Source organism: Macaca nemestrina, chromosome 10, assembly GCF_043159975.1.
Source record: "Macaca nemestrina isolate mMacNem1 chromosome 10, mMacNem.hap1, whole genome shotgun sequence".
NCBI classification, from domain to species: Eukaryota; Metazoa; Chordata; class Mammalia; order Primates; family Cercopithecidae; genus Macaca; species Macaca nemestrina.
In genome coordinates, this window is record NC_092134.1 from 114,437,897 (window position 1) to 114,462,489 (window position 24,593).

At 41.7% G+C, this 24,593-nt stretch overlaps 1 protein-coding gene across 21 annotated transcripts in view; it reads right to left on the reverse strand.

Annotated features, from left to right (window-relative positions):
* Positions 1–24,593, reverse strand: part of LOC105492173 (PPFIA binding protein 1) — a 176,821-nt gene that overhangs the window by 143,015 nt on the left and 9,213 nt on the right. For 2 of the 21 annotated variants that reach the window (XM_071071987.1, XM_071071980.1), the window contains exon 2: positions 16,662–16,745. The exons of the other annotated variants lie outside the window; for them this stretch is intronic. The gene's annotated coding sequence lies outside the window, so the exon portion shown is untranslated. The remainder of the gene's footprint in view (positions 1–16,661; positions 16,746–24,593) is intronic. 21 annotated transcript variants of the gene reach the window in all.

Consider the following 24,593-nt stretch of genomic DNA (forward strand, 5'->3'; position numbering starts at 1 on the left):
ATTTTTTTTCATGTATATTCACAGCGTGACATACAGCTCTGTTATTTAAAGCATTATCAGCTTCAGTTTACCATTGTCATCGTTTGTACAGATTATTTTCTGGATTTTGACTGTCATCGGTTGTCTCTCCCAGCGTGGTTTCAACTGCAACTCCCAGTCACTGATAAAAATACTGAATAAGAACCCTGTGGTGAGCACTTCTAAATTCCAAATCATCTCCTCCTACTATATATCTTTTTACCAAAGAAATACAAATTTTCAGAAAGCAATTGTTTTAAATGGAGGGAACAGCTTCACTAGGCTGAGAAATCTGGTGGATGGCAACATTTAAGTTAGGAATAATTGGGATGTTGGGATGAGTGTAACTGCTACAGTTTTCTTGATTACACCAGGCTGTGCATTATCCCCAGGGCTTAACAGGAATCTTAATGGGATTGTGAGCTAATGTCTAAAAGTTGCCAGTTTTAAGCCATTTACCGTAATAGACATCTAAGTACTCAGTGTTAACCAGATGGGTGCTGTCAAGCAGCCCGTGGTATCAAATTAAACTTAGATGAAACACTGGCATTCCATAAGATGCCTTTTTCTGCTCTGCTCAATTCTGTGAGACAGCAGGTTTACCCAAGGCACTTAGCAAGAGTTGCTTATAAACTGCCTCTTTAATCAGTTTTTTAAATAACACGTATAATTCAGAAAGCATCTGTTTACTCAATTGGAAATAAAGAGGAGGGGAAGAAAAGTAGGAATACTTGAGGAACCATTTGATCGTTGGCTGCAGCCAGCTCAACTCCATCTGTCTGTTCTAATAGAAGATCACCCAAAAATGTTCTAAGAGGTATGAAGAATTACAAGAGCATTGAATGAGGGCCACATGAATGGTGTGAATGGTGTCCCCTGCAGTTGTGAATGCTGAGTCGATGAGCTTCCTTGGCAGTCTTTTCCTTATCATTGGAGATAAACTTTGTAGATAAGAATTGCTTCCTATTTAATTCATAGGTCATCATTCATAAGAAACCAATTACTCCTACAGGGTCAGCCACATAACTTCAAAGCTACTGAAGGAGAACTCGTCCAGCACCAGGGACTTTCCCAACACATGTCATGGTGTGTATCAGTCCCATCCACAGAGAAAGCCTCACTGGGCACCTTTGGCTCCTGTGGGGCGGGGGCAACCTATCGTTAAGCCAGAAAGGGCCGCAGAAGAACCAACACAGCAGAGCACAAAACAGCATTCATCTAGAGTGCGGGTGAGCACCATCCCCGGCCCAGCTGGACTGAGTGGTGACAGTGGTGGCATTGTTGAGGGCCTGGGGAGAGATCAGACTTGTAGTTTCACTTTCTTCATGTCATCGTAAGCTTGAGTTCATCTTTATTTTCAATCACCCTCTATCCCCAGCCTGGACAGTGTACGGGGTCATCTGGCAATGAGTTAAGTTCAGTTATCAAATGAGTTATGTGGCAAAGATTCTTTGCTTGGCCAAACTTTAGTCAGGCTCATAAATCTTCTGCTAGGCCCCTGCATGAACGTCCTTATAAAATCCAAGTTTAGCAAAGAACCCTGCTAAGTCAGTTTAGCAAGAACCTCTCACTCTCAGTATCTGATCAGATTCCTCATCCTCATCCTCCACTATCCCCCAGGTGTCTGATCACCCTGGCCTATCTTCACCAAGAATCCTGTTAGGTTAGTTTAGCCAGAATCCCCCTTACCCCAACATTTCCTCTTAGTATTTTTCATTCCACTGACTCCCACCCTGCTCCTTGGCTATAAATGCCCACTTGTCCACGCAATATTCAGAATTGAACCCAATCTCTCTCCCCCACTGCAAAGCCCTGTAGCAACGATACTGAATAAAATCTTTGTTCCATGCTTTAACAAGTATCATTGAATAATGCTTTCTTTAACTTAAGTTCAGAGTTACCAAACTCTTTTAACTTAAGTTCAGAGTTACCAAACCAGAGTTATGTTCAGAGTTGTCAGATGGCCTTGAACCAGAGGAAAAGAGAAGAGCTTTTTCTCCCTGAGAAACATCGATTTGGAATCACAACTAGAATTCCACCTCTGGTACATAAGAGTGAGTACAATTTTTCTCTCCCATCCTCAGCCCTGCCTATTCCTTAGTCCCACCCTCAAAGTTCCACGGCAGCAGGACCTCTCTCAAACTAACCAAAACAGTTGTCCTTTGATCCAGTGTCAGCGTTCCTGACTGCAGTTCAGGACAACTTTGGCTGGTCAGTGGCTCTGGGGTCGACTCTCAGGGATTATTGCAGCCAAAAGCCTTCTTCACCCCTAAACTGCCAGCGGTTCAATTCTCTTCATTAACAATAAATTTCTCTTTTCCAAAGACACGCAAGAGAAATGCCTGCAATACATTCTCTTTGACATGCAATCAATGGACAATCAGAATTTAAAATATAACACCCATTTCAATTCATTGAAAACAGAACTTGGAGACCAACAAATTCAACATTTGCTGTTAGGCAGGTACCCTGATGAATTAGTCAGAACAAATGCTGTGTTAGAATTGATTAGAAATGTTTGAGTCAGGCCGGGCGCGGTGGCTCAAGCCTGTAATCCCAGCACTTTGGGAGGCCGAGATGGGCGGATCACGAGGTCAGGAGATCGAGACCATCCTGGCTAACACGGTGAAACCCCGTCTCTACTAAGAAATACAAAAAATAGCCGGGCGAGGTGGCAGCGCCTGTAGTCCCAGCTACTCGGGAGGCTGAGGCCGGAGAATGGCGTGAACCCGGGAGGCGGAGCTTGCAGTGAGCTGAGATCCGGCCACTGCACTCCAGCCTGGGCTACAGAGCGAGACTCCGTCTCAAAAAAAAAAAAAGAAATGTTTGAGTCAAACAAATTTCAGAGCTCAAATCTGGGAATATCTAACCTATCCCCCTTGTTTTAAAGGTGAGGAAATTAGGGGTCACATGTTCTTGAAGGGGCAGACACAGACCTGGAACGCAGTCTGCTACTCAGCAATTATGATTTGATGTTCTAAAGGCTCTTTCAGTGTCTTCTAATATGGGTCTCCTTATGAACCGCAGTCTGTCAAAATTTATTTTTAATAACAGGGTATCCATTTGTAAACATACAGTTTTATTTCAGGATGCCAGCTTGACACACAATCTTCACATCCTTTAGCAATATATTAACTCAAAATAAAAATCATTAATTCTGTAAAAAGAATTAAGAGGAACATGAAAAGCCAAGTGATTGAGTTGTTACAGAGACTTTGGCTGGCCAGTGTGTGAGCTCTCGCAGCACCTGAGACTGCACTCTGTAGCCTAAAAGTTGTAGGAAGAATACCTAGTTGTTCATCTCCAGAGACTTACATTACACAATGGAACATCAAATAATATTTTTCTTCTATTTTTTTGGATTTCCAAGACGTTTTATGTAGCCATCATCCTGGTTCTCAGCAACTGTCTAATTTATAGTGTTCCTTTTAAACCTCCTCTGTTGCTCTTGGGAAGTGGAAAGGATGTAAATTATAAATAAAGCCAGTTCCTACTAGCTAATGCCAGGTTTAGACCTTCATAGTACTAGTGGAGGTCAGTAACACAGGACAACTATGATTATTTTTAGCAGCACAGTGGTTTGCGATGGAGAGATGGATACTACCTTCTCAGTTTAGGTGCCGTTCACTTTGGGAGTCCCTCCAGACCCCCACAAGGCTGGGTTAGGTGCTCCTGGAGCACTGAGCACCTGTCTATCAGATCACACTCTTCTGGAACCCAAACCAGGTCTGTCATGGTTATAAATAAACTTGTACTCTTAACTACAACGTTGCAGACTGACTTTTAATACAAGTTATATGACCTTGGAGAAGATCTCCCAAGGTCACATAACTAATCTTTGTTTCAGTTTTCTCATTTGAAGATGGGAATAAGAGCACCCATCTCAGTTTTCACATTTGTTAAAAAAAAAAAAAAAAAAAGAATATAAAATTAGTGCCCACCCCCAAACAAAGCACATGAAAGCACTGCCACAGAGTAAGTGGGCGATAAACAATAATCGTTATTATTAATGCTGCCCTTTCAACTCTTACAAATGTTAACTGTCCTCTTATTCGTGCTTGTTTTATGTTCACCAGTTAGACAGGATTGCAAGCCCTTATATGTGATGAGGGAAAAAACCACAAACTTTGAAATCAGCCAGGTATGGGGTAGAATCGAGGCTCTGTGACTTACCACATTTCGTTAATTGTAAAGATTAATTTAACATCTCCAATATGGGAATATATCTTACAATTCGTGGTTGCACAGAGTCCATGTAGTAAGGTATAATCTCTGTTTGATCTTGGGCCAGTTATTTAATCTCTGTAAAACTGGTAATATTACCTACCTCTCTCTGAGTTGTCATAAATCACAAATAACATATCCATGCAAACCCCTAACAACATTGCATTTTGCACTCCTGTGAGTCCAGTGTCTTGTGTACAGGAGATGGTTAGCAGCTAAATAAAAATTGACATATGACTTAACAAAGCAACCCATTATCCATGTAAATGTTAAAATAGTTCCTGAATCCATTCTCAGTTAACATGTGTGAGTGTGCAGACATCCCGGTTGGAGCAGCTTACAAACAAAATCAGGTGCTTTAAGTACAGAAACTCCACAGGGACAATGTATGGGCACCCAGAGCCCTTCGCGAGGATCTGCAGCTGCTTCAAACACCCCGCCCAGAGCTTTGGATTACTGCCCAGCTCCCCCGTGGGGCCACTGATAGAGTCCAGCTCCCTGTTGAAGCTGAGCTCGGGTTCAAAGTTTGCCTGAGAGTATAAGAAGGTGCTTTTTACAAATTTAGTTATAACTCTTGGCATATATTAACAACAGTTTTGAGCACTTACTTCATTATGCTCCATTAAACTCTTCACAATAAGCCATTTTTCTGAGGTCCAGCATTTAAGTCACACCCTATCTGCCTGGCTCCAAAGCCTGTGTCCTTAACCACTATGTCCTAACTCTCGGGGAGGTTATGCAACATCAGCTTACGAAAGAGGCGAAGCTCTCCCACACTTCAAGGTCTCGCCTTCAAAACAGCCAAAAGCATCCTCCCTGGTGAGGGTGTCAGACCCTCCTACACCAGGTGAATGGGGGCCAAAGAAGGGGAGAGGGCGGAGCAGTTGTGTGTGCGTGAGTGAGTGTTTCAGTGGCTTTTCAAGCCCCGTTTTCAAGCCCCGCTGGAACTGCCACTTTCCTAGGACCCCAGCCGGTCCTAACTGGCAATGTTTTTTATTTTATCTTTTCCCATTTATTTGTTCTTGATTTATTTCCCATATCTCCAGGCAACACCCTGCAGATCACTTCTTGTTCTTCCTTTTCTTGATAGACTTCCTTCATTCTTCTTCTTTTTTTTTCTTTTAATTCTGGTTCTTCAAAAGTTTCTTTCCCAACAACAGTTATTTCTCTCTGCATAGTACACACTTCCTGGCCAAGAAACTCTTCTTTATTCATTCTTTGCAGACATGAGTCACAATGAAAAGTCACTGTTGGAGATTCCTCATCTGGACTGTAGAAAAGGTCATGTCCCTAACTCCAGAATGCCAATGATAAAGGCACATGTGCAGGCATGTTAGAAAGACAGAGAAGTCAGAGGAAGACATGCACAAAGTTAAAACGCTCTGCCCCTTCTACTATCAGATCATCACCAAACACTCGTGGGATCACACTGAGAAGGATCATCCAAGTCAAGAGCTGTAGAAGAAATGGTGCACATATTCCAAGTCTCACCTTTAGCCTTTCCTCTACAGCAGGATCACTATGCTACATTAATTTCCTTCTCATCTGACGACTCCTTGAAAGCTTTTTAGTTTCTGCATCTCCTATTTCTAGCCAACGCAATAAACCAGCTGGCAGATTATCCTCTTCACATCCAATGACCAAATCATCACATCTCTCCAAGAGGTTCAGAGATGCGTGTTTTTACACAGAGCCTGTCACCATGGCAGCTTGACTCTGTTCAGCTTCTGAATAAGGAACGGTGACCTACTTATGTTTCCACTACACCCATAATGGAAACAGGTTAGTAATATCTTCCAGGACTTGACATTACGAAGCTTCCAGGTGGCAATGCAGATAAAGGCAAAGAATACACAGAGTCCAGGGGGCTCACTGGGAAGCGAAGTCCATGGTCAGAACACACAACCTCTGATCACCGTTGCTCTGTGCCACAACGAAGTCATTAGGCTTCCCCACCTCCAGTCCCCACAGTACACTCCAACTATTGAGATGAGGGGGGAGCACAACCCATTGCCTCTTCACTTACTAGAAGGCAGAAAATGCAGAAGAAAAACCATGTTGCCTTTTACAGATATGACTTAATCTGCAGTTGGGAAAGAGATTAGGTAGAATTTTGGCTTTGTCCACTCATCCCACTTATACAACAAACTATGCCAGTTTTAGACATTTGTTCAGTGCAACTGGCTTTTGGAAATGCCAGAAAATTGATTCTTTCCTCCCTCCCCCAAAGCATATTGACTTACCCTTTGGCAATTTAACTCCTAAATCATTATCCTCAACCATGACTAAAATATCACATAAGGTGATTCAGGAACCAAAGCTATAATCTCCTGTATTTGCCCTCCATCCCCAGGGTCCCCTGAAAGGTTCTAAGTCTGAGTTTGTGTGCCTCACTCACTTTCTTGCCTTTTGTTACGGCGACCCATTCGACTGCATTTATATACACATAGGATGAATATTGTGAACATGCAGTAACTCATGCTTGGGGAAAATTATTCAATTATAGGTCAGTCATTTCACAAATACAGAAGCTACCCTGTTATACCATAATCAGGTATAAATATTATCCAAGGATCTCATAAATTTCCAAGAGGCTGGAGATCTGCTTATTTAATAGTTCACAAAGGGGTTATAATCTCTTCCTTCAGTTTTGCTAAGGGATCCAAACTTTCTAACTTTCCATATAAAGGGACTTGCCATATGCCGGGCATTTGGCGGTACCCACTTGTTTCTTTCTCAAAGGGTTAGATTCTTTGGGACAGTATAGTAGACACTATGTTGCTTCACCCAGACTTCCTTTTTAGGACCAGTGCACCCATCCCCGGCTGCTGACAGTTCATAAGGAAGGTCCTCAGCCAGCTGCAGGACAGTCTCACCTAAAGTGATATCCTCAGAAGGGGTGGCCAGTTGCCAACAACTAGCTGATGTAGGCATACAAAGGTCCAGCCCCTTGCTCAAATGGGGACAGCTCTGAAGAACCATCCAGTGCTCCCCAGAGAAGTGGCTGGGGTCTCGGATGCAACCACATTTGCCAGTCAGCTTCTCCTCTGCCCAACCTTGCCTTGTTCCTTCCTTACAGGTGTCTCCTGAGAGCTCACACCCAAAATCCTTCACACTCCACTCCTGGTCTCAGAGTCTGCTTCTAGGGAACCTAATTTAAGACCAGAAGCAGTTTTCTAATATAACTAATGCAGAGCATTATTTTTTTAATTGTACTGAAGAAGTCACAGGCTCCTTCAGAGGTCCTACGAAGGCTGATAACAGTCTTTGAAAAACACTTGTCATATAGCCACTCGGTTTAAAAACTACACATTTTTTATAATCAGCTCAGATCACTTTCTGAACACCAACCCAGTCAACAGGGACAGGAGTTAATGCACGGGAATACAGCAAGTTCACAAGTAAAGGTGGCGAGACCTAGCAAAGGTAGTGATTTGCATGAAGGAGGCCACAGCTGGGCTTCCCAACCTTAACCATCAGAGTATGGCTGCCCACAAAAGACATTTACTTTATAACCTCAAATCCCAGCAAATCTTCATTCTAAAGCTACCCAGTTCCACCTAAGTATGAAACTGAGTGCTGAACACTTTATTCATAACATTCCAAACTGGTTATTTGTTTTTGTTTTTTGAGGCAGGGTATCACTCTGTCTCCCAGACTGGAATACAGTGGTGCAATCATGGCTCACTGTAGCCTCAACCTCCTGAGCTCAAGTGATCTTCCCATCTCATCCTCCCTGGTAGCTGGGACCACCATGCCTGGCCAGTTTTTTTTGCATTTTTTGTAGAGATGGGGTTTCACCATGTTGCCCAGGCTGATCTCGAACTCTTGGGCTCAAGTGATACACCTACCTCGGCCTCCCCAAAACACTGGGATTACAGGCATGAGCCACTGCGGCCAACCAATGTTCCAAACTTTTAATAACAGAGAACAATTCCTGTGGAACTGATAGATGAATGATGACTTTGTAGAATTTACTGCATTCCCAAGAAAGGGGATGGCAGACAGGCCAAAGCAGGAATCAGGAGCTCCTGCTATTGTCTTGTCCAGGAGACAGCACCATCTTCCAAAAAACTTCAAGGGAACTACCTGGTATCCAAACAGGTTCTAATCTAGTTTAGGGCACAGAGATGGAATTAGAGTCACAGGGCTGGACGTCAGTGGAAAAGCAGGTGCTTTTACCAGAGGTTTGGGTGAAGATGTTTAAAACATAGCTAACGTACTCCACATAAAAACTCAAAAATCATACTACTACTTAATTTTTACAGCATTTTACACATGATCTCATTTGATCCTTAAAGCCCTCCCAGTGAGGGCTGGGCTTGTATCGTTGTAACAATTTTATAACTGGTTAAGTGACTTGCCCAATATCACACAGCTAATCAATGTAGGGATCAGAGTGCCAGATTCTTGGTTCAGGCTTCTTTCCCATAACAATCTGCCAATTCACGATTTATCTATATGTTTCTCCAGGCATGTGTACCAAGCCCCCAAAACTTGGCTCCCTCCTTCTCCCTTTGTGACTCCCACCTTTATACCACAGATTAGTATTTCACAGGAACAAGAACTATCAATGGCACAAGGTCCTGGACAGAGCCACAGATCACCATCAAAGGTTTCTCTCTCTTCTTTCTCAATGACTCTGTACAATCCAGACCCTCCGTTGATGGAGACTACAGCTGCTGAAGTACAGCTGACAAGAGGCTAAGGGGATCAAGTTATATGACTACCGTGTCCAACATCTCTGACTAATCTGGTTTGCCTCAGTCGCATACACTGAGAGGCGGCGGGTTGCGGGAGAAGAGAAAGCTTTAAACAGCGCACCAATTTCTTAGACACACTAACTGTTCCTAGGAAAGCCTTCTGTCCCTAGTCCACAGGTTTTACCTACTGATATTTGAGGCACTTGGAGGATTTTACTCTTGCCAAGTTGGCATTTGTTTCTGCAATGCAAAAATGTCTAGACTGAAGAGATCATATGGGGATTTCCATGCTTCAGGAACACAGGCAAGCATCTCTCTGCCTCAGGTAGATGCATTATAGCTCGTGGGAGTGCTAATGAGCACTAATTACTCTATTTATTCCCTGAGCCACCCAGCCAGCAACAAGAAATGCCTGGTGAAACTTGCTGGGTTCTCATATGTACTATGCAGGCTCTGTTTCAAAGGGCTGGTGCCAAAATGATTTGAAGGGATCAGCATGCGGCTACCCAACTGGATTGTTATCTCAGGATCACTAGGCATATTTTTTTTTATTATACTTAAGTTCTGGGATACATGTGCAGAATGTGCAGGATTGTTACGTAGGTATACATGTGCCATGGTGGTTTGCTGCATCCATCAACCCGTCACCTACATTAGGTATTTCTCCTAATGCTATCCCTCCCTTTGCACCCTACCCCTCAACAGGCCCCAATGTGTGATGTTCCCCTCCCTTTGTCCATGTGTTCTTATTGTTCACCTCCCACTTATGAGTGAGAACATGTGGTGTTCGGTTTTCTGTTCTTGTGTTAGTTTGCTGAGAATGATGGTTTCCAGCTTCATCCATGTCCCTGCAAAGGACATGAACTCATTCTTTTTTATGGCTGCATAGTATTCCATGGTGTATATGTGCCACATTTTCTTTACCTAGTCTATCACTGATGGACATTTGGGTTGGTTCCAAGTCTTTGCTATTGTGCCTAGTGCTGCAATAAACATACGTGTGTATGTATCTTTACAGTAGAATGATTTATAATCCTTTGGGTATATACCCAGTAATGGGATGGCTGGGTCAAATGGTATTTCTAGTTCTAGATCCTTGAGGAATTGCCACACTGTCCTTCCACAATGGTTGAACTAATTTACACTCCCACCAACAGTGTAAAAGCGTTCCTATTTCTCCACATCCTCTCCAGCATCTGTTGTTTCCAGACTATTTAATGGTCACCATTCTAACTGGTGTGAGATGGTATCTCATTGTGGTTTTGATTTGCATTTCTCTAATGACCAGTAATGATGAGCTTTCTTTTATATGTTTGTTGACCACATAAATGTCTTCTTTTGAGAAATGTCTGTTCACATCCTTTGCCCACTTTTTAATCGGGTTGTTTTTTTCTTGTAAATTTGTTTAAGTTCCTTGTAGATTCTGGACATTAGCCCTTTGTCAGATGGTAGATTGCAAAACTTTTCTCCCATTCTGTAGGTTGCCTGTACACTCTGATGATAGTTTGTTTTGCTATGCAGAAGCTCTTTAATTTAATTAGATCCCATTTGTCAATTTTGGCTTTTGTTGCCATTGCTTTTGGTGTTTTAGTCATGAAGTCTTTGCCCATCACTAGGCATATTTTTTAGTCCTTTGTATCCTGTCAGTTAATAGTCAAGCAGTACCAAGTCTGTTTGTCCATTCTCTCCTCACCATTATCACCACAAACACCTCTGCCTCCAAATGTCCACTTTGGCTGCAAATTAAAAAATCAGGTGGGACATGATGGCTCATGCCTATAATTTCAGCACTTTGGGAGGCTGAGGCAGAAGGATCACTTGAGCCCAGGAGTTTGAGACCAGCCTGGGTAATACAGTGAGATCTTATGTCTATTTAAAAAATCAAAAAATTAGTCAGGCGTGGTGGTGTGCACCTGTAATCCCAGCTACTCAAGAGGCTGAGGTGAGAGGATACCTTGAGCCTAGAAGGTTGAGGCTGCAGTGAGCTATGATCACGACACTGCACTCCAGCCTGGGCAACAGAGCAAGACCTTGTAAAAAAAAAAAAAAAAAAAAAAAAGCAAGGACCGGGGGGTACAGGGAAGAAAAGAAAAAACACAAGCAACAGGCTTGAAATTTTAGGAAAAGAATTTCCTACTGACCAATACAATTGGTTGAGGCATTTCACAATGTCCTGCACTCAGCTTGCAAAAGTTGTAAGATTTAGCCAACAGTATGCTCATTTTGATCCTTGAACTCTAAACATGACAGGAAACTTAGAAATCATGTAAATTTCACATAATCACTCACCTTAATTGTATCTATGTTTTAGGTGAAGCATATACACATGGCATGAATTATATTAAAACTCTAAATTTACAAACGTGTATAAATTATATAAAAAAAGACTTTCTCCTCATGGTCTCTCCCTTCCTACCAAAAAGGGGAAAAATGAAAAAACCATAGGGCAATGGATCTAAAGTTCCCAGAACAGAAATAAGAATGTTAACTCTTAACCCCATAAAGCCCCACTTACATTAGCATAACCTCGTATTCTAATACTAAGTTGATCTGTTATTGAAAATGCAACCATGGTAGCAGGGCTAAAAAAATAAGAAGGTCCAAGACACATTTAAAGAGGATTCCCAAAGGGTATTTTTAACTCCATAGAAAAAAGACTGCATTGGATTATAATTCCAAATTATTTATAGTAGTTACTTGGCTCAATTTATTAAAATGGAAAAGCCTAAATTAACATACATTATACATTAAATGGCAAAACAACCTCATGTTGAAATTCTTTAGGCAAAAATGATTTAATTTCGGGGAGTTTTTTTTATGTGGTTGAACAAGGTCTGGCATAAAGACCAATCAAATCTAACCTAACTTTTAAATGGCATGAAAAATAAAAATTTACTTAGCAATTTGCCTCCCTTGGGTTATTTAGCAGATTTGTCTTTTCTCATGAGTTTCTACAATCTTCTTTTTAAATGTTGCTCTGGTACCTGAATGTTTATGAAGCCTGGGCAAGTAACAACCTCATGAATGATGCCAAAAATCTCAACTATGTGTAAGAGAAGGGTTATTGCCCTTCAAGAGAGCCGTCTGTACTTTTTACATGAACACGTAGACAAAACATGTTTTATTTTGCCTACGAGCACAGTCCTAAGCTGAGAATTCATCACGCAATTCTATAAGCAGAAGGATTTGAGAGAAGCAGATGACTTATCCACAACAGACAAGAAAGTCTACTCAACAGAAAAATAAATAGGTCAGATAAAGAAGTGTTTCTAGCATTTAAATATAGTGATACTCACTAGAATTTCCCAAGTCTGTGCAGATCTACCAGCAATTCTAAAACTTTTAAACAACAAACAAAAAAACAACAGCAGCATTTTCAGCTTCGCAATTAAGAAACCATCATCACAGGGCTTCTACAATGACTGAGCACAGTGGTGCTGCACTAGGCATCTTGCATATATTAGGTGGGCGCAAAAGTAATTGCCATTTTGGCATTGAAAGTAATGGCAAAAACCACAATTACTTTTGCACCAACCTCAACTTAATCTTTTTAATACAGTCGTCCCTCAGTATCCATGGGGAATTGGTTTCCAGGATACCCACACACATACCAAAATCCACATATGCTAAAGTTCCTTACATATTCACATATAACCTACACACATCCTCCCATTCTCTCATATACTTTAAATCATGTCTGGATTACTTAAGACCTAATACAATGTAAATGCTATGTAAATAGTTGTTGCATTGTATTTGTATTGTTGTATGGTTATTTTGTTTTTTCAAATATTTTCCATCTGCTATTGGTTGAATCCCCAGATGTGAAACCCTCAGATCCAGAGGGTCGACCATATTCCTACAAGGTAGACATTGTCATTTCCATTTTACAGATGAGAAAACCAGGGTTCAGGCTGGCTAAGTAACGAAGTCACAATGCCAAGATAGGGCTATGTAGGGATTCCAGTCAAGATATGTCTGACTCCAAAACCTAAAACGGTACTGCCCTCTGCCTAATAGTACCACCAAGAAACTACGACCAGAATACAATGATGGAATTCTTTCTTAAGTAGAGCAGGTCAGCCCTGGAGTCGGAAGCTCTGGATTTTAATGATGCATCTATTGAGTGGTGGTTTCCTCCAAATTAATGGAGATAGAAACAGTATTTAACCTCATAAGGTTGAGGTGAGAAGCATCTATAAAAACCCTGGTGAAAGGGTTTTGCAAAACAGCTGAGTGCTACGTAAGCGCTAGTTGTTACCTTCATTTTCAAGCTACAGTTAGTGCAGCTGGCGAGCTGCAACAGGGCTGTGGGCTCCTATGAGTCCTCTCACAGGACTTAACCTGGGTGAGGCTGAGGAACAGAGCCTGCAGCCTCAAAGAGCAAAACTGAAGGGATGAGGACTGAATGGGATGTGGCCTGAGTCTCTGCTCCGCCTGCCTTCTCACAGACTCAACAAATGCCTAACACACCCCTTGCCAGGTGTAGTCACAGCTCTCTCAGCAAGTCGCTGGTTTCAGTCACTCAGATGCTTCAGGAATCTAAGGAAGCCCCGCTGCCTTCAGTAAGCTCACTTCTACCGAGGGAAAAGAAATGAAAAACAAAGCCAAACAAACAACCCTCGGCCCAAAAACAGCCTCCCCTTTTCTCATCAACTTTATTTTTTTCTCTCTCTCTCTCTCACACACACAGACACCTCTCTCTCACACACACACACCTCTCTCTCACACACACACACACGTGTGCAAGTTTTCCCATGATACACAGTGGGTGCCCATAAGCCCTTCAGGCCCATTTATCCTCATCAGGAATCCCTGTGATACTCTACTTTGGGATATAATTTTAAACACTGATTATTCAGAATAGAGACTTCCAGAGAAGTAAGGGTTAATTTTAGTATAGACAGAGGAAAGTTGGAGAACCGCAAGTGCAAAAGACAATCAATAAATTAGACTGCATCAACATTTTAAACCTCTATATCACTAACAAAAACAAAACACGAACCGAATTAAAAAATTAGAAACAGTAGGTGAAAATATTTGCAGCAACTTTGACAGATGATTAATAAGTGAAATACATGAACTAGAGTTTATGACAAATGAGAAAAATACTAATTCTCAATAAATGGGCAGAGAACATGAACAGTTTGTTAAGAAACAGCCAATCGTCATATGAACATGATTTAGCTCATTAATATCGAATACGTTAAAAAGAAAAAAATTCTTTTCTCCTAGAAAATTATCAAATGCTACTAATATGAGAACATCACTGTGCTAACAGGAGCAAAAATTAGTAGAAGCTCTGGGGCAACTGACAGCAATACTAATCAAATATCCACACACATCCCATCCTTTTGTTCTGCATATGATCATCTATTGTAGAGACAGGAATGATCTGAAATCCAGAAAATATAGAATGCACAAATGCTTGTCAAAATTGAAAATAGGCTGGGTGCAATAGCCCACGCCTGTAATCCCAACACTTTGGGAGGCTGAGGCAGGAAGATCACTTTTTTTTTTTTTTTTGTAGAGACAGGGTCACTGACAAGAATCACTGATGCTGATGAAATTAAGCCTTTTGGTGTTTGCCTTTCAAAGGATGATTCTGCAGTCTTTGGGATGGCTTTCTTGGGGTAACAGCTAACTACGCCAGACTCTTTGCATTCATTATCTTGTTTCATCTTTACAACCCTTTAAGGCAGTGTTTCTCAACCTCAGTACTACTGATATTTTGAGACAGAGTCTCTACAAAAAAAAAAAAAAAAAAATTACCCAGACATGGTGGCACATGCCTATAATCCTACTACATGGGAGGCTGAGGCAGGAGGATCACTTGGGCCCAGCATTTTGAGGCTGCAGTGAGCTATGATCACATCGCTGCACTCCAGCCTGGGTAACAGAGGAACACCCTGTCTGTTAAAAAAAAAAAAAAAAAAAAAAAAAATTGAAAATAGGCTATATTTTTACAATGGGATAAAATAATGAAACACCCACAGATGGAATATTTTACAGTCCTTAGAAATATTTACAGACATTTTAGTAGTGTAAGGAAATGAAAATAAAACAATGTGAAGTTTTAAAAATAGTGGGACACAAAATTACATACTCAGAATACTTCATCTATGGAAAAAATAGACTAGAAAAAGAAGAAAACACACCAACACACCAAAGCTAACTACACCTTCATGTGAAAGGGTTACTGATGCTTTTTTTTTAACTGTGTTTCTCTATTTTTTCTATGTTACTCAAATTTTCTATAAGATACACATATTACCTTTATAATTACAAGAAAAGTTTAACAATTTCAAATAGAAATCCACAATAAACAACAGATGGAAATCCAGCAGCTAGCTCTCCACCCTCTTACTCCCACAGATAGACAGGTAAGGCAGTAAACGGGGGGAAAAGCTGCTTTGTTTAAAATCCAAGGCTAGAAAAACATAAGGCTTCTTGACGTGAAAACCAAAACGTTTCGTGTCTCACGTATCAAAACAGGTTTTGGGAATTTGATAGTCAAAACATTTTCCATCAGAAGATTTAAACCCACACACCAAAATTATCTCCACAGAACAAACTAGTAAAGCAAGCAGGAAGTTTACCAGGAATACCCTAAAAACTAATAATGGCTTTTACAGCTCTGATAACTCCACGCCAGCTCACAGTAGTACACGATGTAACATAAACAACCTCCAGTGAGTCTGTCACCACTCCTAAACAGGAGAGCATGAAACCCTTAGCATAAGGCTTCTCACTGGCAAGAATCACTGATGCTGATGAAATTCAGCCTTTTGGTGTTTGCCTTTCAAAGGATGATTTTGCAGTCTTTGGGATGACTTTCTTGGAGTAACAGCTAACTACGCCAAACTCTTTGCAGTCATTATCTTGTTTCATCTTCACAACCCTTTAAGGCAGCATTTCTCAACCTCAGCACTACTGATACTTTGAGTTAGGATAATTCTTCAGTGGTAGGGGGCTGTCCTGTGTATTGTAGGATGGTTAGCCACATCCCTGGACTGTACCCACCAAATGACAGCAGCACCCCCACCTCCAGGTTGTGACACAAAAAATGTCTCGACATTGTCAAATGACTGCTACAGGCCAAAATCACTGCAGTTGAAAACTACTGCTACAAAATTATACAGTATTACTGCCCATATTTGACAAATGAGGAAACTGAACCACAGCTATAGGTCCATCTAACTCCAGAGCCCAAGATCCACCATTCCATACTACCTTCGTGCCCAGGTAGGAGGCCAAGCTTAGAGTATAACTAATACTTCATTTTCTACCTGGGGCATCTTTGCATCTCCACGGAGCCTGGCATAGGCCTAATGCATATTGATTGAATGAACCAATCATCTCATCACATATTTACTGAGTTCCTACCGGCTAGCAGGTCTTGTCAACAAAGGCAGTCATGGCCTTCAACTAGTCCATAATATATTTCAAGAAATAAGATAAACCCAGAAAAGAGCCATTTTGAGAGTTGGTGTTGGAAAAAAGTCTCAGTTTCCTCATCTGTAAAATGGAGGCAATGCTAGTGCTGCCTCATAATTAACTGAGATACTGCAAGTACAGTTCCTATCACAAAGTACAATTTCAAATAACAAGTAGATGCCAGATCTCAAAATCACTGGGCTGGAAGGAACCTTCAAAGACAACCTTAACTCACCACCCAATTGGTACCTGAGCAGTTAAAACCCAGAATTTGATTACCTGATTCCTGCAAAGTTCCTGCACGAATGAGTTCTGACTGAGACTCTCAGCTAAGTTTTCCTGAAGAACTGCTTTTAAGTGGATCTGGAGGAAAGAGGAGACATTAAGCAAAGAGAAGAGCAATGGGAGAAACAGAAAGGTTTGCTGGACTTAAAGCCACCCGGGGATTGGAGCCGGAATCCTCTGCACAGAAGGGCAGGGAAAGGCAAGCTTGGGGAAAGAGGTCAAGATCAGATGAGGTCACAAGATGACACAGTGGTAATAATAGCCAGGCGAGACTTAAGAAATATTTCTCCTAAAAAAAGCAACCAAAGGCTGCTACAAAGCACATACCCAATTTCCATTATGAACAGGGAATTTAACTTCTCAGACTAAAAGATCAACATTCAGGTTGCTTCACACCATTCTTAAGAATAGCCAGATACCTGGTTTCCATTTACATAGCTGCAAGTGAGGATTTTCCCATGGCAAAGAATCACTCTGCCTTAAGAGTAAACCAAGGAAAAAGATGAACTGGGCATCTTTCTCCCCATGCCCAGTCCACCTTGTTCTTTAGGGCACCAGCACAGCACAAGGAAACAAGAGCCCACAGTGGCCAGACCTCTTTTTAAAATCTGAATTTCAATAGGTGAATTTCAGTAAGTGAACCCTCCCAAAGCAAGTGTTGGCTGAAACTTCTCTATTAATAACACATAGGCCAAACTAACCCTGTCTCCATGCAGTCTCCACCCCAGGAACACCAGGATGAGAACTCTGCTGTAAGCCATGACTCACAGGAGGTCAAAGAAAGCTTTGGAGTAGGCAGGGTGGCCTGGTACCAAACTTACTTGGAAAATTTGTCTGGCAGTAAGGTGCAGAATAAAGAAAAGGGGGGCTGGGTGCAGTGGCTCACATCTGTAATCCCAGCACTTTGGGAGGCAAAGGTGGGTGGATCACAAGGTCAGGAGTTCGAGACCAGCCTGGCCAACATAGTGAAACCCTGTCTCTACTAAAAACACAAAAGATTAGCTGGACGTGGTGGCAGGCACCTGTAATCCCAGCTACTTGGGAGGCTGAGGCAGGAGAATCGCTTGAACCAGGGAGGCAGAGGTTGCAGTGAGCCAAGATCACATCATTGCACTCCAGCCCGAGCGACAGCGAGATACTCCGTCTCAAAAAAAAAAAAAAATCAGAAGGGACTACCTGCAGGGCTCCAGTAGGAGACAATGACAGGGTCTGTACCAGAGAGGAGGAGGATGTGAACCCAGATATACTGGTAGGGGGAATGAAGAACGATTAAAAAATTATTGAAAGGCAAAAATGACCTTGCTGATGGCCAGGAGAGGGTCCCCTAGGCTACCACCCACAAAGCTGATACATTGCAAACTTTAATAATGAAGCTGAGACATTAGGACCAAGGGAAACTTAGCCTCAAAAGTGAGCTCTTTGACTTCTGAGACATCTTCATGGACCTGTGACCTGGGCAGTAACACAGGACCCAACGCTCAGAAAAGACCCATGGTTGGTTTAACACTCTACTGTCACCATCTTGAGAATGATAATACTTTTGAATTTGTGTTGTGTAAGTCAGGTCCAATGGGGCAATGGAGCCCACAAGTGAGCAGAGGAGAACGATGTGATATGATTTGGATGTTTGGCCCCTCCAAATCTCATGTTGAAATGAGATCCCCAATGTTGGGTGTGGGGCCTGGTGGAAGGTGACTGGATCATGGGGGCGGATCCCTCATGAACGGTTTAGCACATCCCCTTGGTGATGAGTGAACCCTGCTCAATTCGTTCATGGGAGACCTGGTTGTTTAAGAGAGTCTGGGGCCTCTCCCTTCTGTCTCTCTTGCTTCCTCTCTCGCCATGTGACAAGCTAGTTCCCCTTGCCTTCTGCCATGATCGGAAGCTTCCTGGGGGCCTCGTCAGAAGCAGATGTTGGCACTGTGCTTCATGTACACCCTGCAGAACTGTGAGCCAATTAAACTTTTTTTCTTGATAAATTACCCAGTCCTAGTTTTCCTTTATACCAATGCAAAAGAGCCTAACATAGCACATAATATGTACAGCCACCGTTCCTGGCCTCTCTATTCACACACGTTTCCCAATGCACCATGAGCCCAGAATTCCGGTGAACTCCCGGTGCGTGGGATTTCAGCAAGACTTAAAGTGAGTGCAAGGTAAGTGTGTTACAAATACAACTGAATAAGCAGGCAGGTGGGTGCTGACTGCCCCAAGAGGCAATGACTTCCATTTTGATTGCAAACAGAAATGTCTTTCTAAGACACACAAATGACCAGGGAGCCTAAGCGTTTTATCTCTTTCTCATGTTACTTAACCATATTAGCCAACCACTTAAGGTGAAAATGACGGCACAGAAGGAGAAGGAAAGATAAGGCAACTCATAGTTGCTGCTTCTTTCAGTCCTTCATTACACATCATAAGCCAAAGGTAGGTGTCAATAGAATGTGCACATGTCAAGAAGTGAAATAAAAGTAGTTTAGTTTTGGGCAGTGTTTCTACTGTTCTCATAACAATATACATATGCATCGACAACTTCAGTAATTCTGCATATGAGTTCAATGCTCTATATTTTCATTTAAAACCAACATTGCAATGGGCGCAGTGGCTCACGCCTGCAATACGAGCACCTTGGGAAGCCAAGGCAAGAGGATTGCTTGCGCCCAGGATTTCAAGACCAGCTTGAGCAACATGGTGAGATCCTATCTCTACAAAAAATTAGCCAGGCATGCACCTGTAGTCCCAGCTACTTGGGAGGCTGAGCGGGAGGATCACCTGAGCCCAGAAAGTAGAAGCTGCGATGAGCTGTGACCACACCACTGCACTGTAGCTTGGGTGACAGAGTGAGATCCTGTCTCAAAAAACAAAACAAACCAAACCAACAACAACAACAACAACAAAAACCAACATTGTATAATACATAGATGAAGAGTAAATTCATACTAAAAACTTCAATGTTTAGTTTTTTAATTTTTAAATTGAATTCATGCTATAATTTCAATTTTTAATTTTTCTTCACATAGAATGACAAGTAGCCAATACTATGACAAGTCAAGAGAAAAAAACTGTATGAGAAAGGAAAAAAGCTTCATATTTTAGTACCTTTAGCAGCACTTTTTTCTTGCCTTTTGAATAAGGGGTCACACATTTTCATTTTGCAACAGGCTTCACGAATTCTACAGCCGGCCCTGCTGAGAACCATTGAACTCAAGAATATTATGCCTATCAATTTATACTGCACACACATGAACAAGCCTTTACTGACATCTTTCAAAGCAACCACCATAAGACCCACCAATGGACTGATGGGGTAGTGATTTTTAGTACCGTATTCTTAATTATTGCATTCCTCAATCCTTTTCTCACATACCCCTGATGTCATTACCACAACAAATCTGCTGAAATGCCACAAGCCTATGTCTTTTCAACTAAAGATCTTTCTAGAAATAAGTAAACTGAAGATCAGAGACCACCTTATCAGGAGGATAATTTAATCCAGTGCTGTCTCTGTTGGATAATTCCTTTCTACAGAGTATTTCCTGGTGCCTTGATGGATCTGTTGTAACCAAACCCCAGCTGTGAGTTCCAAAACCAGTTGTTTCTCACCACTCAGAGCTCAGGTTTCCCCCAAGAAGTTGGTCTGTGAACCATTAAGTCTGGTTGTCTAAAAATTCCTCCTTCAAAGACAGTCAAGTTTCCCTTTGTCTAATTTCACTCTCCTTTTTTTTTTTTTTTTTAATAACCACGACTTTCCACTTCAATAAACCAACTTCCTGCCTCGAGACACATTCTGGCAAATGTGTCAGTTTGTATTGTTCAGATGAGAGACTTCTGTCATTCTTTCAAATTTTTCCTCTATAACAATAATCCCCAGAGCCAGCCTCTCAGGAGCCTGAGTTACTTGACTGTGAATTTCCTTTCATTGCTTCCTACTCTACTGATAAATCAATGCAGACTGCCTGCAGTGAACTTACTCAACTCGTATCCCTTCTGATCACATCTTTTTTTTTTTTTTCCACTTCCCCCATCCTCTCTTCCATCGCATCAGAAGAAGTGTTCTTATAGCCCTCCGCTTGATTTTGGGTCTATCCCCATCTCTCTACCCTGGACCATGCACTCATTCCTTCCTCCCTTTTCCTTCTTTTAATATCCTCCTGTCTACCCGAGCCTTCCTCAAACGCAAGCTATCTACCATGTCTCTCTCGGATCAATTCCTTGAAAGGATGAACTAACTGGGCCGCCTGCAGTTCATTAGCTCCCGTGTAGTCTTCAATTTTTTGCATTCTGGATTCCAAGGTCATGAACTGACCTGGCAGCAGGACCAGGGACAGTCTGTTGGATGCAGCCTTGTAACGAGTCTGTTGCACTGGATGGCATGGTTAGTTCACTTACGTTGTGCTTCTTCCCTTGGCCACCATTGTCCTCCACTTCTCTGCAGATCCTGCTCTATCTCCTCTCCTAACTTGTTTTTTGCCAGACCATTTCTAAATGTCAGGAGTCCCCTGAAGACTGTATGCCTGCTTCTCTTTTTACTCTACATACTCTTGTTCGGGGAGCTCATCTATTCTCGCTCTTTACGTAACAGCCCTATAGAGATGATCCATTAGTCTAGGCTTTGGCCTAAACTCCAAGCCTAAATTTCTAAATTCTTGCTCAACATCTTTATATGAATAATGTCAACTAACGGTTCATACTGGCTTTTAACACCCCAACAGAACCACGCCAGAGGTAGGACTAAGAAGAGGTTGAAGATACTGGCCCTGGAGCTGCACCTGCCTGAGTTCAAACTCTGAGTCTCACACACATAATCTGTGTGACCCTGGGAAAGTTACTTAGCCTCCTTATGCCTCAGATTCCTCATCTGTAATAAGGGATTAATCTAGTTGAAATATTTAAGGTGCTTAGAGTAGCGCTTGGTACATAAAAAGTATAACCTACCAGGTTTAAGTGTTACCTATTATTATTGTTATTCTCCTAACAACCTGATAAGATAGGTATTATTATGTTATCCATTTATACAATGAGAAAATGAAAGATAATGTGGGTCATGATGGAATCTCAAACTCCAGAGATGTTCAAATCTTAACTCATGTTTCCCATTAAAATTCAACTTTCACTTAGCCAGGCACGGAGGCATGTCCCCGTAGTTCCAGCTACTCGGCAGGCTGAGTCAGGAGGGCTGCTTGAGCCCATGAGTGCACAATGATCACAACTGTGAATAGCCACTGCACTCCAGCCTGGGCAACATAGCAAGACATCATCTTTGAAAGAAAATTAACTTTTGTATATGGGCCATTCTTGATTTAGGGTGTTCTGTCCTTGTCCCTCCCCTTGCCCATATACCCACTAGAAACACCCAATCTGCTATTTCCAGAGTCATTTTTACAAAACAATAGTTCCCTCACTTTTTCTTTTCTTAAAAACATCCTGTTTTAAGGTATAATCTTGTCACTCTCTTTAAAACCCTGTAAGATTCGTCCCAATATAACTTATGTCTTTTCAAACAGTATCGTTCTCTCTTTTCTCTAGATCTAATCTCACTCTATTCTACACTTTGCTGCAAACCCAAGTATGCTCATCTGTCCCCACTGCCTCCTCAAAATCTCCTCCCCACCCTTTAAGACCCAATCAAATCCCACCTCTTCTAGTGGAACCTCCCAAAACCCAGTCTTTTCCTTTGCTCTGGTGGCTAGTCTAGTTCACAGAATGCTCTTCCCCAACCAACCTCCAAAAGGACCAAAAAATACATGTTTAAAATTATAACATATTTTATATTTCCCGAGTAATGTAACATAGATGTAATATACTTTAAAAAAAAAAATACAAAGTTCCCTTCATCTCAACTCCCATAAGCCACCCCACCTAGCAGCTTTTCATGCACTGACAAATGTAAACCATACATGTGTGCTTGGTGTTTTACTTCTTAAAATATATGTAATAGACATCTGTACAAGTCAGTATTTTCAATCTTTTTAACACCTAAACAGTATTCTAAATCTGCTTTTTATTACAGTCATGAATAAGCTGTGCCATCTCTTTCTGCCCCCATCTCCTGTATGTGAATACTCTTAAGGTAAAGATCATGTTTTGTTTGTCTTTCCATCTCCAAGAGGACCTTGTACCAAGGCTGGGAATTGCTTAACACATGCTTAATGAAATAGTAACAACAATATCTGTCATCAAACCAGTGCATGTTGTGTGCCAAGAAACCAGCTGTTAGTGCTTCACATACATTATCAGATGTAATCTTCATAACCACCCAATTATTCCCATTTCACAGAAGACTTAACCAAAATCACACAGCTAGTAACAACAGGGGATTCTAATCCACATCTGTCTGACTCTGGAGCCCCCATCCTTCTCCCTATGTTATAGTTAATAAATTTTTATAAGGACATCCTCTGCTTTCTTAACCAAAGCTGGAGAACAGAAGAGTTCCAAGTATTCTGTTGTGGGCAGGTGGGAATGAGGATAAGAAACAGGAGGTGGAATAAATGCCAAGTAGATGGAGTCAAGGGATTGTAGCTGTAAACCTACCGAGAACCTTCTAGGAGAAAGAGCTGAATTCTTTGCCTCCCCCTTTCAGGCTCCCCACTACACTTCCCTTTGGTAACAGTGCCACCATTTGTTGAAGATCTTCCATGTGCTGAATATGCCATTATTATTCCTATTACTAATTTCTGGCCGGGCGTGGTGGCTCACGCCTGTAATCCCAGTACTTTGGGAGGCCAAGGCTGGCAGATCAGCTGAGATCAGGAGTTCAAGACCAACAATAGTGAAAGTCTGGCCAACAATAGTGAAACCCTGTCTCTACTAAAAATAAAAAAATAAAAAAAAAATTTTTTAATTAGCTGGTCATGGTGGTGGGCACCTGTAATCCCAGCTACTTAGGAAGCTGAGGCTGGAGAATCGCTTGAACCCAGGAGGGTTGCAGTGAGCCGAGATTGCACCACTGCACTCCAGCCTGGGTGACAGTGTGAGACTGTCTCAAAAAAATAATAATAATTTCGAATTATTTCTAATCCTTGCAAAAATGCTACGGCACATATATCAGAGCTACCATTTTATAGACGAGAAAGCTGAGACCCAGAGAGGTTAAATTACTTGCCAATATTAGACCGTAAAAAATAGCAAAGCCAGGATTCAAGTTGAGGATCTGCATGGCTCCAAAGTCCTGTTTTTCTTGTACAGATAAAGCCTTTTTATTTTTAAAGAAAAGATGAACTATGATTTTTAAACATTTAGACTCAGTTAAGATCACATTTGGCTGCAAGTAACTGACCCAAGTTTTGTGGTTTAACCAAGTAGAGATTTTATTTTTCTCACAGAGTCAAGAAATGGGCAGACAGGGTCCAGTAGAGCAGTTGCAGAATGCTATCAGCTTTCTCAGCCTCCTTCTAACTTTCCACCCAGTCATCCTTAACCCTCAAGCATCTTGTCTTTGGTCACACAATGGCCTGTTTACTTTCTCCAGGGAAGAAGTACAAAGAGCAAAAGTCTTAACAGGCAAGCTCACAGAGGCTTCCCCTTTAAAGTGCTCTGGGGAGCGGGGCATCCAGCTATTTACATCTCATCAGCCAGGACTACTGTCACTGAACCACCTCCCAGCTGCAAGGGATTCTGGGAAATCTAGCACTTAACTGGACATAGTGGTGAATTAAACAAAATGGATTCAGTTATAGAGAAGGAAGGGGGATAGATATCTGTTGGGCATCCAGCTGTGTCTTTCCCACAAGGTGATATGAAGTGCAAATCATCCCAGAGAATCAAATTCCCTTAGTAGACAAAAACAATAAAAGAAACTTAATTCTGTGTATAGCAGCTTTCTCAGTTATGCAAAGTCACACACTGATGGAGGTGGAGGATGGAAGGATCTGAAAGTTTGACAATGCCATCCAGGCAGCTGATCCAGAGGAAGAACACTGAGAC